Raw genomic sequence first — 13,713 nt, forward strand, 5'->3', positions numbered from 1 at the left:
GAAGTCGGACGCTTAACCGACTGCGCCACCCAGGCGCCCCAAAATTTATTAAATTTAGATAAGGGACTCCTGGATGGCTCAGTTGATAGATCATGTGACTCTTGATTTTGGGGTCATGAATTCAAGCCCCACGTTAGGCACAGAGATTACTTAAAAAAAACAAACAACCTAAATAAAATAAAAAATTCTGTTCTGTCACACTAGCCACAATTCAGGTGCTCTATAGCACTGTGTACTTACTGGCTGCCATATTGGATAGTGCAGAACAGAACATTTCTGTTACTCCAGGAAATTCTATGGATTGATCTATTGATCTAGAGATTCTGATGAAATGAAATTTTTGTTTTTAATTTTTATAATTGGTTCAGAAATTTTGCCTTTTTATCAAGGTGCATAGTGAGATGGGATGGCTGTGTACTCAGTTCTTTTAGCTGGGTATCTGTTGTTGTTTTAAAGTTTATTTATTTATTTTGAGAGAGAGGGAGAGAGGATCTCAAGCAGGCTCCGCACCGTCAGCGCAAACTCGAATCCATGAACTGGCAAGATCATGTCGGGAACCAAAACAAAGAGTCGGTTGGTTAAGCGACTAAGCCACCCAGGTGGCCCTGGGTAGTTGTTTAATGTTACTGTTAAGGCGTTCATGATGAGGTTCCTTGAGAACACAAGTGGAAATGGAAAGCTTAGGAGAGCTTTATTTTTTGAGGTGATTATTTGGTACCTAATTAAACCAGAAAGATGATTAAGATGTATGGCTATATTGAAGATAAATATAGGACTTAAAAAACCAACAGTATTGAGGGCTCAACCTTGTCTTGAAAGATTAGGTTCCTAAAAACAGCCTTATTGAGGCATAATTGACATAAAATTAACTACGTATTTAAAGTGTACAGCCCCGTGTATGATAGGCTAATTGAAGTCCCCCTGCTTACTGAATCTGTTTGTCTTTTTTTGTTTCATTTTGGATAGTTTCTATTGCTATGTCTTTATTTTTTTAATGCTTATTTATTTGAGAGAGGAAGAGAGTGCACTCAAGCAGGGGAGGAGCAGAGAGAGAGGGAGAGAGAATCCCAAGCAGGCTCCTTGCTGTCAGCACAGAGTCTGTCTCTGGGCTCGAACTAATGAACAACGAGATCACGACCTGAGCCGAAATCTAGAGTCAGACACTCAACCAACTGAGCTACTCAGGCGTCCCTGTGCTGTGTCTTTAAGTTCTCTATTCATTTACAGTGTATGATCTGCCCTTAATCCCATCCAGAATTTTTCATCTCAGACATTATAGGTTTCATACCTTAGAAGTTTGATTTGGGTCTTTAAAAAATTATATATAGTTCATGTTTCTGCTTAACATAGTCTTTCCTCTAATATCTTAGACACGTTGAAATACAGTTGTAATTGTTCTAATGCTTTTGTCTCTGAATTCTATCATCTGCGTCATTTCTGGGTTGGTTTTGATTGATTGATTTTCTCCTCATTATGGGTTGCCTTTTCCTGCTTCTTTGCTTGTCTGGTAGTTTTTAATTTGGATGCCAGACATTATGAATTTTACTTTGATGGATGCTGGATATTTTTGTATTCCTATAAATATTCTTGAGCATTTTTTCTGGGACATGGTTAAGTTCCTTAGAAATAGTTTGTTCATTTCGGATCTTCAAGCTTTGGTAGGCAGCATCGGAGCAGCATTTCATCCAGGGCTAATTATTTGCCCCCACGGAGTCAAAACTCTTGTGCGTGCTCCACTGACGGTCCGTGAACTCCGAGGTTTTCTACTCTGGCTGTTGGGAGCCCGCACTGTTCTTGGCCCTGTGTGAGCTTCGTGGATTGTTCCCTTTTATCGTTTTGGGTGGTTCTTCATCCACAGGCTTCAAGAATTTTCTTCCGATGTGTAGTAAGGTGCTGTCAGTGCCGTGCCCACTACCCGCGGGGCCCTCTGCAGACCTCGGGCAGGCGCAGCAGTTGTGCACAGCCTTCTCGCTTCTCTGACGTTCTTCCCCCCGCCCCCCCCCCCCCCCCCCCCCCCCCGAACTCAGGCCTGCCTTGGCTTCCCTGACCCCAGCCTGTCCCCTCAACTCAGAGAGACTGCCTGACTTGTCCTGAGTTCCCTCTCCCTAAGCTGTCAGCTGGAAACTCTTTGGTTGTAGGACTTACTGCTTTGTGCTCTCTCAGGGTTCACTGTACTATGTTGCTTGGTGTCCAGTGCCTTGAAAACTCGCTTCATGTAGTCGTCCGGTTTTCAGTTGTTCGAGACAACAGGGTAAATCTGGTTCATGTCACTCTACTTTTGACAAAAGGCTAGATTTTTTTCAAAGGTGTAAGCAGAGGGGCACCTGGCTTGCTCAGTTGGTAGAGCACGTACGTGACTCTTGACCTCAGTCATGAGTTTGAGTCCCACGTTCGACGTAGAGCTTACCAAAAAAGATATATATATATATAAATGGTAACCAGATGAATTGGTTATATTCCCCCTCCCCTTTTTTTAAAGTTTATTTAATCTCTATACCCAGTGAGGGGCTCGAACTCATGACCCCGGAGATCAAGAGTCACACGTTCTTCCAACCCAGTGAGCCAGTGCCCCGGTTATATCCCCTTTTTGTTAGAAAACATTAATACTTGTTTTATATGTTTTGCCCCTAACCTATTTGGTTTCTTCTTGATGTTGTTACGGCTTTTAAACTTTTAAATTTGGGATTTATGTTCATGGAAACATCAAGTAATGGTAATGAATAATAAATGTAATAATAAAGAATAATGATGCTTTTAGAAACCATAATACCAAACTTTGTGTTTTTATAAAGCCACTATTCATTTCAGTATTCGTGATAAAGTGCTTCATCTGGTCTGCCTGTTCATTGACACTTGATGATTCTAGCCCACAATTTTCCAAAGGCAGATAATTTTTTTGAATTCACTCTTCTTTAAAAAATAAATTCTTCAGGGGGCACCTGGGTGGCTCAGTCGGTTGAGCATCCCACTTCAGCTCAGGTCATGGTCTCGCAGTTTGTGGGTTTGAGCCCCACGTCGGGCTCTGTGCTGACAGCTTGGAGCCTGGAGCCTGCTTCGGATTCTGTGTCTCCCTCTCTCTCTTTCTCCCCTGCTCATGTTCTCTCAAAAATAAATAAATGTTAAAAAGAGTGAATTATTTAAAACTTATTACTTGTAGTATTTCTGAGAGAAGTATAATTGAGGAACTATCTCATTCTTGGACTGTCTTGGACCCAACTGCATCTTGCCGGAATGTAGTAAAAAGAATATTTGTGTGTGTTCCTTTTGAAACACAGAATTCCTATTGTCTTCTAGTCATTTTCAGCTAAATGTCTTTTAGATTTTTGAACATCTGGTGCATTTGTATGCCATATATTGATACTACGCTAAATTAGAGTTTTATGGATCAACGCGCGAACTGTCATTTGGAGTAGTTGCTTGGTGTTCTGCTTGCTTGGCAACAGGTCAGTTGCCATGGCGCCGCCATTTTTTACAGCGTTGTTAATGCAGCGAGGAGTTGGGGGGCAGGGGTGCGGGCCCCTCACCCTGTTAAAGTAGGGTATGAACTGGGATCGCCGAGCTTTTATTTAGTTTCGCATATTAAGTTTCTGGGTAACGTTTTAAGAGTTTTATTGCTATAAAAAAGGTTTTAAAGCCCCACTTTCTGCCTTACTAAGAGCAAGTAGCGAAAGCAGAGGGCAAGTGTTGATGCCAGTGATTTGAAGCGTGGGTCCCACAAACTTTGATGCAGTTGAGACAAAGCTAATAATCGTGAGGCGTTCTAGAAGCAGGCGGCTTTTACCTCAGACGTGCTCATTGGTTGACTGTGTTGAATTGTGAAGGAAACAAACCAAGAACATGTATCAAATTGGAATTACACTGTGGAGAAGTAAGAGGAGGTACGATTACGTGTTTTAGTTTTAGCTTTTTAGGAGCATAATTACGACCCTTTGGACATGTCTGTTACCTTGTTTTTCACACATTCCACTTTCGTACTTGCTTTTAGGGACTCGTGGGAGAAAGTGATGGACTGCTACACTTTTGCTGGTCTGAGAACACTGAAGTTTTCTCTCAGAGAATATTACACATAATTTTCCTAAATACTAGTAACTTTGCTTTTTTTGCTAATGAAAAACTTAAACATGAAAAAAAAAGTATTAATGAATCCTGTATGTTCAGCAAACAGATTTAATAATTGTAAGGTTTTTGCCATATTAAAAGCATTCTTTTAATGTTCATTTATTTTTGAGAGAGAGAGAGAGATAGAGTGTGAGCGGGGGATGGGCAGAGAGAGAGAGGGAGACACAGAATCCAGAACAGGCTCCAGGCTCTGAGCTGTCAGCACGGAGCCCGACGCGGGGCTCGAACTCAGGGACCGTGACATCATGACCTGAGCCAAAGTCGGACGCTTAACTGACTGAACCACCCAGGAGCCCCTGCCCTGTTTTGTTAATCAAAAAGTTTTTATGGCTGAAGTTGAATAAATTTGCTTTTAAGTGGTATTTGCATATTATAGAATATGAAGTTGTATATTAGACTTAATTATTTATTGACTGTCTACTATTTTTCACGGTCACAAAATGCCTGGTCTGCTATGATAAAGCCATGTGATAGAGGCACATCTGTGCTCTGCAAGCCTTTGGTCGGTGGGACGAGGTGATGTGGTTGAAATGGGGTGTGGAATGAGAGGCTCTCCCGACCCTTAAGCTAGGTCTGGAAGGGCAGATGCAGGGACGAGGGAGCCACATACTTAACGTGGAGTCCTGTGAGCAGAGAGGGCTTTCTCGGGGAGTCATGAGCAATTTGATACAGATGAAACTCACAGACGTAATTGGGAAAGTGGCGGACGGTGAGACCGGACAGGTAGGTGTATGCCAAATCACAAGGGCCTGTGTGCCAAGCTAAGGAATTTATTTCATTTTGCAATAATAGGTTTATTAAGATGTAATTCACATACCATAAAATTCACTCTTTTAAGCTACAGTTTGGTTTTAGTATATTCAGAGTTTTGCAACCAGTACCACTATCTTTTAAAAAAATTTTTTTTTAAAACATTTATTCATTTTTGAGAGACAGAGAGAGACAGAGCATGAGTGGGGGAGAGTCAGAGAGAGGGGGAGTCACAGATTCCAAAGCAGGCTCCAGGCTCTAAGCTGTCAGCACAGAGCCCGACGTGGGGCCCGAACTCACGAACCACGAGATCATGACCTGAGCCGAAGTTGGATGCTTAACCGACTGAGCCACCCAGGCGCCCCCCATTACCGCTATCTTAATTTCATTTTCATTATCCCAAAAGAAACTCTGTACTTAGTATCAGTCATTCCCTATTTGGAATTTATTTTAAATGTTGTTTAAATAACCCTGTACTTAGTATCAGTCATTCCCTATTTGGAATTTATTTTAAATGTTGTTTAAATAATTTTTTTTTAATGTTTATTTTTGAAAGAGAGAGAGGGAGAGAGAGACAGAGCGTGAGCAGGGAGGGGCAGAGAGAGAGACACACACACACACACAGAATCAGAAGCAGGCTCCAGGCTCTGAGCTGTCAGCACAGAGCCCGACGCAGGGCTCGAACTCACAAACCGTGAGATCACAACCTGAAATGAAGTCGGACACTTCATTGACTGAGCCACCCAGGCGCCCCTATTTTAATGTTGTTTAGATAATTGTCAAAAATCATTAAAGACTGATGTCTCTTTGATATGTATAAAATATAAATTCCTTAATGTTTGTATTGTGGAAGCAGAAATGCAATATTTTTGTGAAATAATGCATGTTGTATTGACCATGAATTTTATGTATGTATGTATGTATGTATGTATTTATTTATTTATTTATGTTTTTAAAGTTTATTTTGAGAGAGAAAGAGCGCACAGTGGGGTAGGGGCAGAGAGAGAAAGAGGGAGAGGGAGAATCCCAAGCTATGGGGGGCTTGAATTTACGAGCTGCAGGATTATGACCTGAGCTGAAGTCAGACACTTAACCGACTGAGCCACCCAGGTGCCTCATCATTCAGAAACTTTTAAATGAGCATCTGCTATTTTTCTAGATACTCATCTAGGCACTGTGAACAAACTTGACATCTTAGCCCTCATGGAACTAAGTTGTAGTGAGGGAAGGAAATGAGGACGGATTTGAAAGCTCTTAGGCTGTTAGAATAGACGGATTTTTTTTTTTTCAACGTTTTTATTTATTTTTGGGACAGAGAGAGACAGAGCACGAACGGGGGAGGGGCAGAGAGAGAGGGAGACACAGAATCGGAAACAGGCTCCAGGCTCTGAGCCTTCAGCCCAGAGCCCGACGCGGGGCTCGAACTCCCAGACCGCGAGATCGTGACCTGGCTGAAGTCGGACGCTTCACCGACTGCGCCACCCAGGCGCCCCATTATGGTAGATTAGATGTAGGGAACAAGGAGGCCACAATAACTTCTGGACTTCTGGCTTGGGTGACTTGATGATTGATGGTGCCATTCACTAAAATGGGGTTTTGAGATTGAGATCCCTGCACATAATTTAGGCAACACTGGGGCGCCCGGGTGGCTCAGTCGGTTAAGCGTCCGACTTCGGGCTCAGGTCATGATCTTGCAGTTTGTGAGTTTGAGCCCTGCGTCCGGCTCTGTGCTGACAGCTCAGAGCCTGGAGCCTCCTCCTTCACAGAGGAAGATTCTGTGTCTTCCTCTCTCTGCCCTTCCCCCCACCCCCGTCAAAAATAAAATAAACATTAAAAAAATTAAATAATTCAGGCAACATTTATTGAGAATTGTTAGGGACTCTTTTCCTGTCTCTCCCCTAAGTTAGGTCCACCTTGCGTCTTCCCCTGTGTGTACCTTGTGACTTACCTCCATTATAGACCGTCTCTGTCTTTATTAGCTCTCATTTCTTCTCCGCTGCTCATTGAAGGTGGGAATCGCCTATATCATTTTTGTGTCCCTCCTACAGACCATCTATACTGGTTTACAGAACATAATTCTCATTGCCTCCCCTGCTGCTGGCCTCCCATAAGCTGCCATCATCTGTAACTCGAATCACTGCCGTAGCCTTCTAGTAAGTCTCCTGCTTCTAGATATTAAGATGTAAGTCAGTATGTTTCTCTGCCATTTCAAACCTCACAGGGGTCCACGTTTCAGGTGGCCTTCTAGGACCTACTCAGTCTGGTCTGGCACCACTACTATGACTTTATCTCTTTTGCTTCTCTCCAGTCTTTGCTCAGATGTTACCATCTCCGTGAGGCCTGTCTTGATCTACCTGCCTCCCTCTTCATGAGTGTGTTATCTCTAAAATACGACTTACAGACAATCTAGTACATACTGTGTGATTACAACTCTGTGACAGTTCTAGAAAAGGCAAAACTGTGGAGACAGTAAAAAGATCACTGGTTACCATAGAGTGGAGGAGAGAAGATTAAGCAGAGCACAGGACTTTTAGGACAGTGAATCCACACTGTATGATACCGTAATGTTGGGTACATTTCATTATACATTTCTCTAAACCCATAGAATGTACACCAAAAGTGGACGTGAAGGTAAAATGTGAACTTTGTGTGATTATGGTGTGTCACTGTAGGTTCATCCGTGGTAACCAGTATAACACTGGCGGGGGATGCTGATAATGGGGAAGGCTGTGCATGTGTGGGAAGCAGGTGTATGTGGGAAATCTCTGTACTTTGCTCCCAGTTCTGTTGTAAACCTAAAACTGCTCTAAAAAAAAGTAAAGTCTTTAAGTATAAAAACAGCAGCAACAAAAACCTAATCACAAAGATCACCATTAAATAAAATATTTATTTTTTAGTGTAATTAAATCTCCACTAAACTATTTGAAACAGTTGGTTTGTTTGAATCAGGATTCAGACATGAGCCACATGTTGCAGTTTTAAAAAATAGCTTTTTTGAGGTACAACTGACATTCAGTAAACTCACATTTAGAGTGTTTTATAAAATGTTTATTTATTTTGAGAGAGAGAGCACTCGCATGCGTGAGTGGGGTAGAGGCAGAGAGAGAGAGAGAGAGAGAGAGAGAGAGAGAGAGAGAGAATCCCAAGCAGGCTCCCTGCTCAGTGCGGAGCCCGATGCAGGGCCCCATCTCGTGGCTGTGAGATCGTGACCTGAGCTGAAATCAAGAGTCAGATGTTTAGCCAACTGAGTTACCTGGGAGCCCTGATTAGTTTGGCATATGCGTACACCTGTGAAATCACACTGAAGATACGGATTATATCTATCATTTCCAAAAGTTTCCTCAGGCCCCTTTGTAATCCCTCTTACCTGCCCCTCCTTCAGGCAACCACTGATCTTCTTCTTCACTGGAGATCAGCTTGCATTTTCTGGAGTTTTAAAGAAGTGGAATCTTAAATTGTTCCATTTTGTCTGACTTCTTTCATTCAGCATAATTCTTTTGAGATTCATCCGCATTTTGCACGTATCAATTATTTTTATTCCTGAGTAGCATTACATTTTATGGATACGCAATATTTTTTTATCCACTCACCTTTTTTTTAATATAATTTATTGTCAAATTGGCTTCCATACAATGCCCAGTGCTCATCACAAGTGCCCTCCTCAGTGCCCATCACCCATTTGCCCCTCTCCCCTACCCCCCCCCCCCCGCCGTCAACCCTGTTTGTTCTCAGTATTTAAGAGTTTCTTGCAGTTTGCCTCCCTCCCTCTCTGTTTGTAACTTCTTTTTTTCCCCTCCCCCACCCCATGGTCTCATATTAAGTTTCTCAAGATCCACATATGAGTGAAAACATAGGATATCTGTCTTTATCTGACTGACTTCACTCAGCGTAATACCTTCTAGTTCTGTCCACTTTGCTGCAAATGGCATGACTTCATTCTTTCTCATTGCCAAGTAGTATTCCATTGTATATATGAACCACATCTTCTTTACCCATTCATCAGTTGGTGGACATTTAGGCTCTTTCCATAATTAGGATATTGTTGAAAGTGCTGCTGTAAATGTTGGGGTACACGTGCCCCTATGCATCAGCACTGCTGTATCCCTTGGGTAAATTCCTAGTAGTGCTATTGCTGGGTCGTAGGGTAGTTCTATTTTTAATTTTTTGAGGAACCTCCACACTGTTTTCCAGAGTGGCTGCACCAGTTTGCCTTCCCACCAACAGTGCAAGAGGGTTCCCGTTTCTCTACATCTTCGCCAGCATCTGTTGTTGCGTGAATTAATTTTAGCCATCCTGACCTGTGTGAGATGTTATCTCAGTGTGGCTTTGATTTGTATTTCCCTGATGATGAGTGATGTTTTTTCATGTGTCTGTTGGTCATCTGGATGTCTCCTTTGGAAATGCGTCTATTCATGTCTTCTGCCCATTTCTTCACTGGATTCTTTGTTTTTCGGGTGTTGAGTTTGATAAGATCTTTATAGATTTTGAATACTAACCCTTTACCCGTTATGTCATTTACAGATGTCTTTGCCCGTTCGGCCGGCTTCCTGTTGATTTTGTTGATTGTTTCCTTTGCAGTGCAGAAGCTTTTTATCTTGATGAGGTCCCAATCGTTCATTTTTGCTTTTAATTCCCTTGCCTTTGGAGATGTGTCGAGCAAGAAATTGCTGCAGCTGAGGTCAAAGAGGTTGTTGCCTGCTTTCTCCTCTAGGGTTTTGATGCTTTCCTGTCTCACATTTAGGTCTTTCATCCATTTTGAGTTTATTTTTGTGTATAGTGTAAGAAAGTGGTCTAGTTTCATTCTTCCACATGTTGCCATCCAGTTCTCAGCACCATTTGCTAAAGAGACTGTCTTTTTTCCATTTGATGCCCTTTCCTGCTTTGTCAAAGATTAGTTGGTCTCCACTCACCTCTTGATGAACGTTGGGGTTATTTCTGTTGTTTGGCTATGACAGGACTGCTATGAATATTCAGGTACAAGTCTGTGTGTGAACAATATATTTCTTTTTCTCTTGGGTAAAATACTCAGGAACGGAATCATATAGTAGTTGTATGTTTAATTTTTTAAGAAACTGCAAACTTTTTCAAGTGGTTTTACAATTTTACATGTCCACCAACAGTGTATAAGAGTTGCAGTTGCTCGGGACGCCCCGGGGGCTCAGGCGGTTAAGCGTCTGACTTCGGCTTAGGCCATGATATCATGGTTCGTGAGTTCAAGCCCTGCATCGGGCTCTGTGCTGACAGTGTGGAGCCTGCTTGGGATTTTCTCTCCCTCCCTCCCTCCTTCCCTCTGTCTCTTTCTCTCTCTCTCTCTCTGCTCCTACCCCACTTGCGTGCTCTTTCTCAAAAGTAAATAAGTAAACTTAAAAAAAAAAACTAAAAATCATATATATATATATATATATATATATATATATATATATATATACACACGTATGTATATACACACACACTATATAAAAAGAATTTCAGTTGCTCTGCAACCTTCCTAACAGTTGGTATGGTCAGTCTTTTTTTAATTTGACATTCTAATATGTGTGTAGTGGTATTTTGTTTTAACTTCTGTTTCTCAAGTGACAAGCGATACTGAGTTTTGGTTTTTTATCTGCTTATTTGCCATCCCCTTATCTTCTTTGGTAAAATACTATTCAGCCCTGTGATCTGGAAACTCTTCAGAGCAGTAAGTTGAGACTGTTGGAACATTCATCTCTCTTGTTTCCCACCCTCAAGGATCACCTGATCATCAGGTTCTTCATCACCTGACGGCCATTGTCTGGAAGACCATTGTTTCATGTGTGTGTGTGTGTGTGTGTGTGTGTGTGTGTGTGTGTGTGTGTGTGTGTGTATATATATATATATGTGTGTGTGTGTGTGTGTGTGTGTGTGTATATATATGTATTTTTTTAATTTATTTTTTTAATGTTTATTATTTATTTTGAGAGAGAGCAGAAGGGGCAGAGAGAGAGAATCCCAGGCAGGCTCTGTGCCATTAGCACAGAGGCAGAGGCGGGGCTCGATCTCATGAACTGTGAGATCATGACCTGAGCTGAAATCAAGAGTTGGACGCTCACCTGACTGAACCACCCTGGTGCCCCTGTTTGTTCTTTGGGATGTTTCAAGGAGGAGGGTCGATCTGGTCTCTGTTACTCCATCTTGGCCTAAAGCATGCACGCTGAGTTTTAATGTATAGATTTCTCCCCCCCCCCCCTTTTTTTTTCCTTTGTAATTAAGTTGTGGAAAACCACTGGATTGTCTGGTGGAAAGAATCCCTCATTCCGGATTTGCTGATTGCATCCCCTGGCTGTTTTTATCGTGTTCCTTTGTCCTCTGTATTTTCTGTAAACTGGTAGTTAGATTTAGAAGATTGATTTTTTTTTTAATTAAAATTCTTTTTGTCAGGAATAATTTCATAGGAGCTGTTTTGATCATCCTATATTTTTTTAATGTTTATTTTTGAGAGAGAGCACGCATGCTCATGGTGGGAGGGGCAGAGAGAGAGAGGGAGACAGGATCCCAAGCAGGCTCTGCGCTGACAGTAGAGAGCCTGATGCGGGACTCTAACTCACCAACTGTGAGATCGTGACCTGAGCTGAAATTGGGCATGTAACCGGCCGAGCCACCTACGCGCCCTGACCATCCTAGTTAAAATGGAAACTTCCACTGTACTCCAGGCCTCTTCATCCTGCTCTCCTCTTTCTTATTTTCGTAACACCTTCTAACATGCTATAAATGTACATATTTGTTTAATGTCTATTCTAAAATATAAACTCCACGAAGGCACGGGTTTTCGTTTTGTAACCCCCTCGCTTTGTATCCAGACCGCTATATCCCCAGAGTGTAGAACATTGTTTAGCACATAGTCGGTACAAAATAAAATCTCTTGAATAAGTGAATGAAATACAAAGGCATAGAACTGGTAAACTGCCCATCCTTTGCTACGGTCCGCAGAAAAGTAACACTTGGTTTTGTTAGATTAATTGTGTTTGACAACATTATTAAAACTTGGGGACAATCCTCTGGATTTGGGGCAGTTAGAAACTCCAGAGGTGGATTTCGGAGGACGGCTGTGTCACTGGCTCTGTGTCTTCCTCTGAGAAAGCCTCTGTTTGGTAGCTGCCAGAGATGGATTGGCTCTTTACAATCTTAGCCCAAACCTAGCAGCCTTTTTCAAGCAGAAACGCAGAGCAGTGAGCGCTTCGGGTGAGGCTGCCCTCTGCCAGACCATACGTGTCGCCGGATGCCGGGAGGAAGCCCAGGAACTTAGCCATTCCCGTCAGGATCCCCACACCCCTCCTTTCCCTCAGCACACCTGGCTCCTCCATCACCCTCTGCCGTGGGACCATCAGGATTAATCTCATCGTGTGCTCCCCTCCTGCCCCCACCACTTTTTTTCTTTTTCTGTGTGTGATCAGTCACCCGCAAGGCCAGAATTATTGGGTCATCCTCCCATTATGTGGATTCTCATCTCCAAGACTCTACCCACATTGTTTCTTCTGATCCTATCTCCCACCTCTGACCTTCTCTTGAAGTCTTTACACCGAGCCTTCTGAAATCAAGGTGCCTCAGCAAGAATCCCCGAAAATCCCTAATTTCTTGGGTGAATTTCCCCTGCGTTCTTGTTCCAATAGAAAATTGGTTTTCTCCTGCTGGAACTGTTTTTTCCCTGCAGTGCTCTCAAGTAGTGCTGGCTTCCTCCTCCATTTCTCACATCACCGGGCCTGGCAGTGGGATGTCCTCCTTGTCCTTTATTGCCAGTTCTGTACCGTTCTCCTCTCTTCCCGAAAACACACTGCTGTGAATGTATGTCATCAGATTATACCGCTTATTACGGCTTTTTGCTGTATATAACCTGCCTTTGCACGGACTGCTGGAGGAGCGAACCTTCATCACTCCGGAGCGGCCCTCTTTATCTCTAGTAATGCTCCTTGCCCAACAACTTGGCTATGCCGGCTCCTTTGCGCCCGTGTTTGCGGGCTGTTTTCATTTGTGCCTTCATCCTTTATTCTGATGACTTAGGTATGTCTAAACAGGTTTTTATCCAAGGCATAAAAAGCAAATCTTTGCTTTTATCTAAGGCATTTAGTTCCATGTACAGTTTCACTTAAGTATTTACTGACATATTTGAATTTAGATCTATTGACTCAGAGCTTTCTATTTATTTGACCCACTTGTTCTGTGTTTCTTTTTTGTTCCTTCAACCTTCTTTTGCATTGGCTTAATGTTTATTATTCTGCCCTCTCTCCTTAGCTTGCTAGTTATGTACTTTTATTAAAATGCCATTAGTGGTTGTCCTAGAGGTTACGGTTTGTTTGTTTGTTTTTAGTTTTCCAAGATTTATTTATTTATTTATTTATTTATTTATTTATTTATTTATAGTGTTTATTTTGAGAGAGAGAGACAGAGTGCAAGCAGGGGAGGGGCAGAGAGAGGGAGACACATAATCCAAAGCAACTCCAGGCTCTGAGCTGTCAGCACAGAGCCCGACGCGGGGCTCGAACTCACGAACCGTGAGATCATGACCGGAGCTGAAGTCGGATGCTTAACCGACTGAGCCACCCAGGCGCCCCTCGTTTTCCAAGTTTTTAAGTTGTGGTAAAATAGACATAATATAAAATTTGTCATATTTAACTATTAACATTTTTTTTTTGAAGTGTATTTATTTATTTAGAGAGGGAGAGTGGGTATGTGCATGAGTAGGGGGGAAGGGCAGAGAGAGAGGGAGAGAGAATCCTAAGCAGGTTCCGTGCTGTGATCTCAGAGCTCAACATGGGGTTTGATCCCACCAACTGTGAGATCATGACCTGAGCTGAAATCAAGAGTCAGACACTTAACCAACTGAGCCAC

The 13,713-nt window shown here is 42.5% G+C and overlaps 1 protein-coding gene across 3 annotated transcripts in view; it reads left to right on the forward strand.

Annotated features, from left to right (window-relative positions):
- Positions 1-13,713, forward strand: part of RCOR1 (REST corepressor 1) — a 129,349-nt gene that overhangs the window by 13,342 nt on the left and 102,294 nt on the right. The gene's annotated exons all lie outside the window — the stretch shown is intronic.

Source organism: Felis catus, chromosome B3 (assembly GCF_018350175.1).
Source record: "Felis catus isolate Fca126 chromosome B3, F.catus_Fca126_mat1.0, whole genome shotgun sequence".
Lineage (NCBI taxonomy): Eukaryota > Metazoa > Chordata > Mammalia > Carnivora > Felidae > Felis > Felis catus.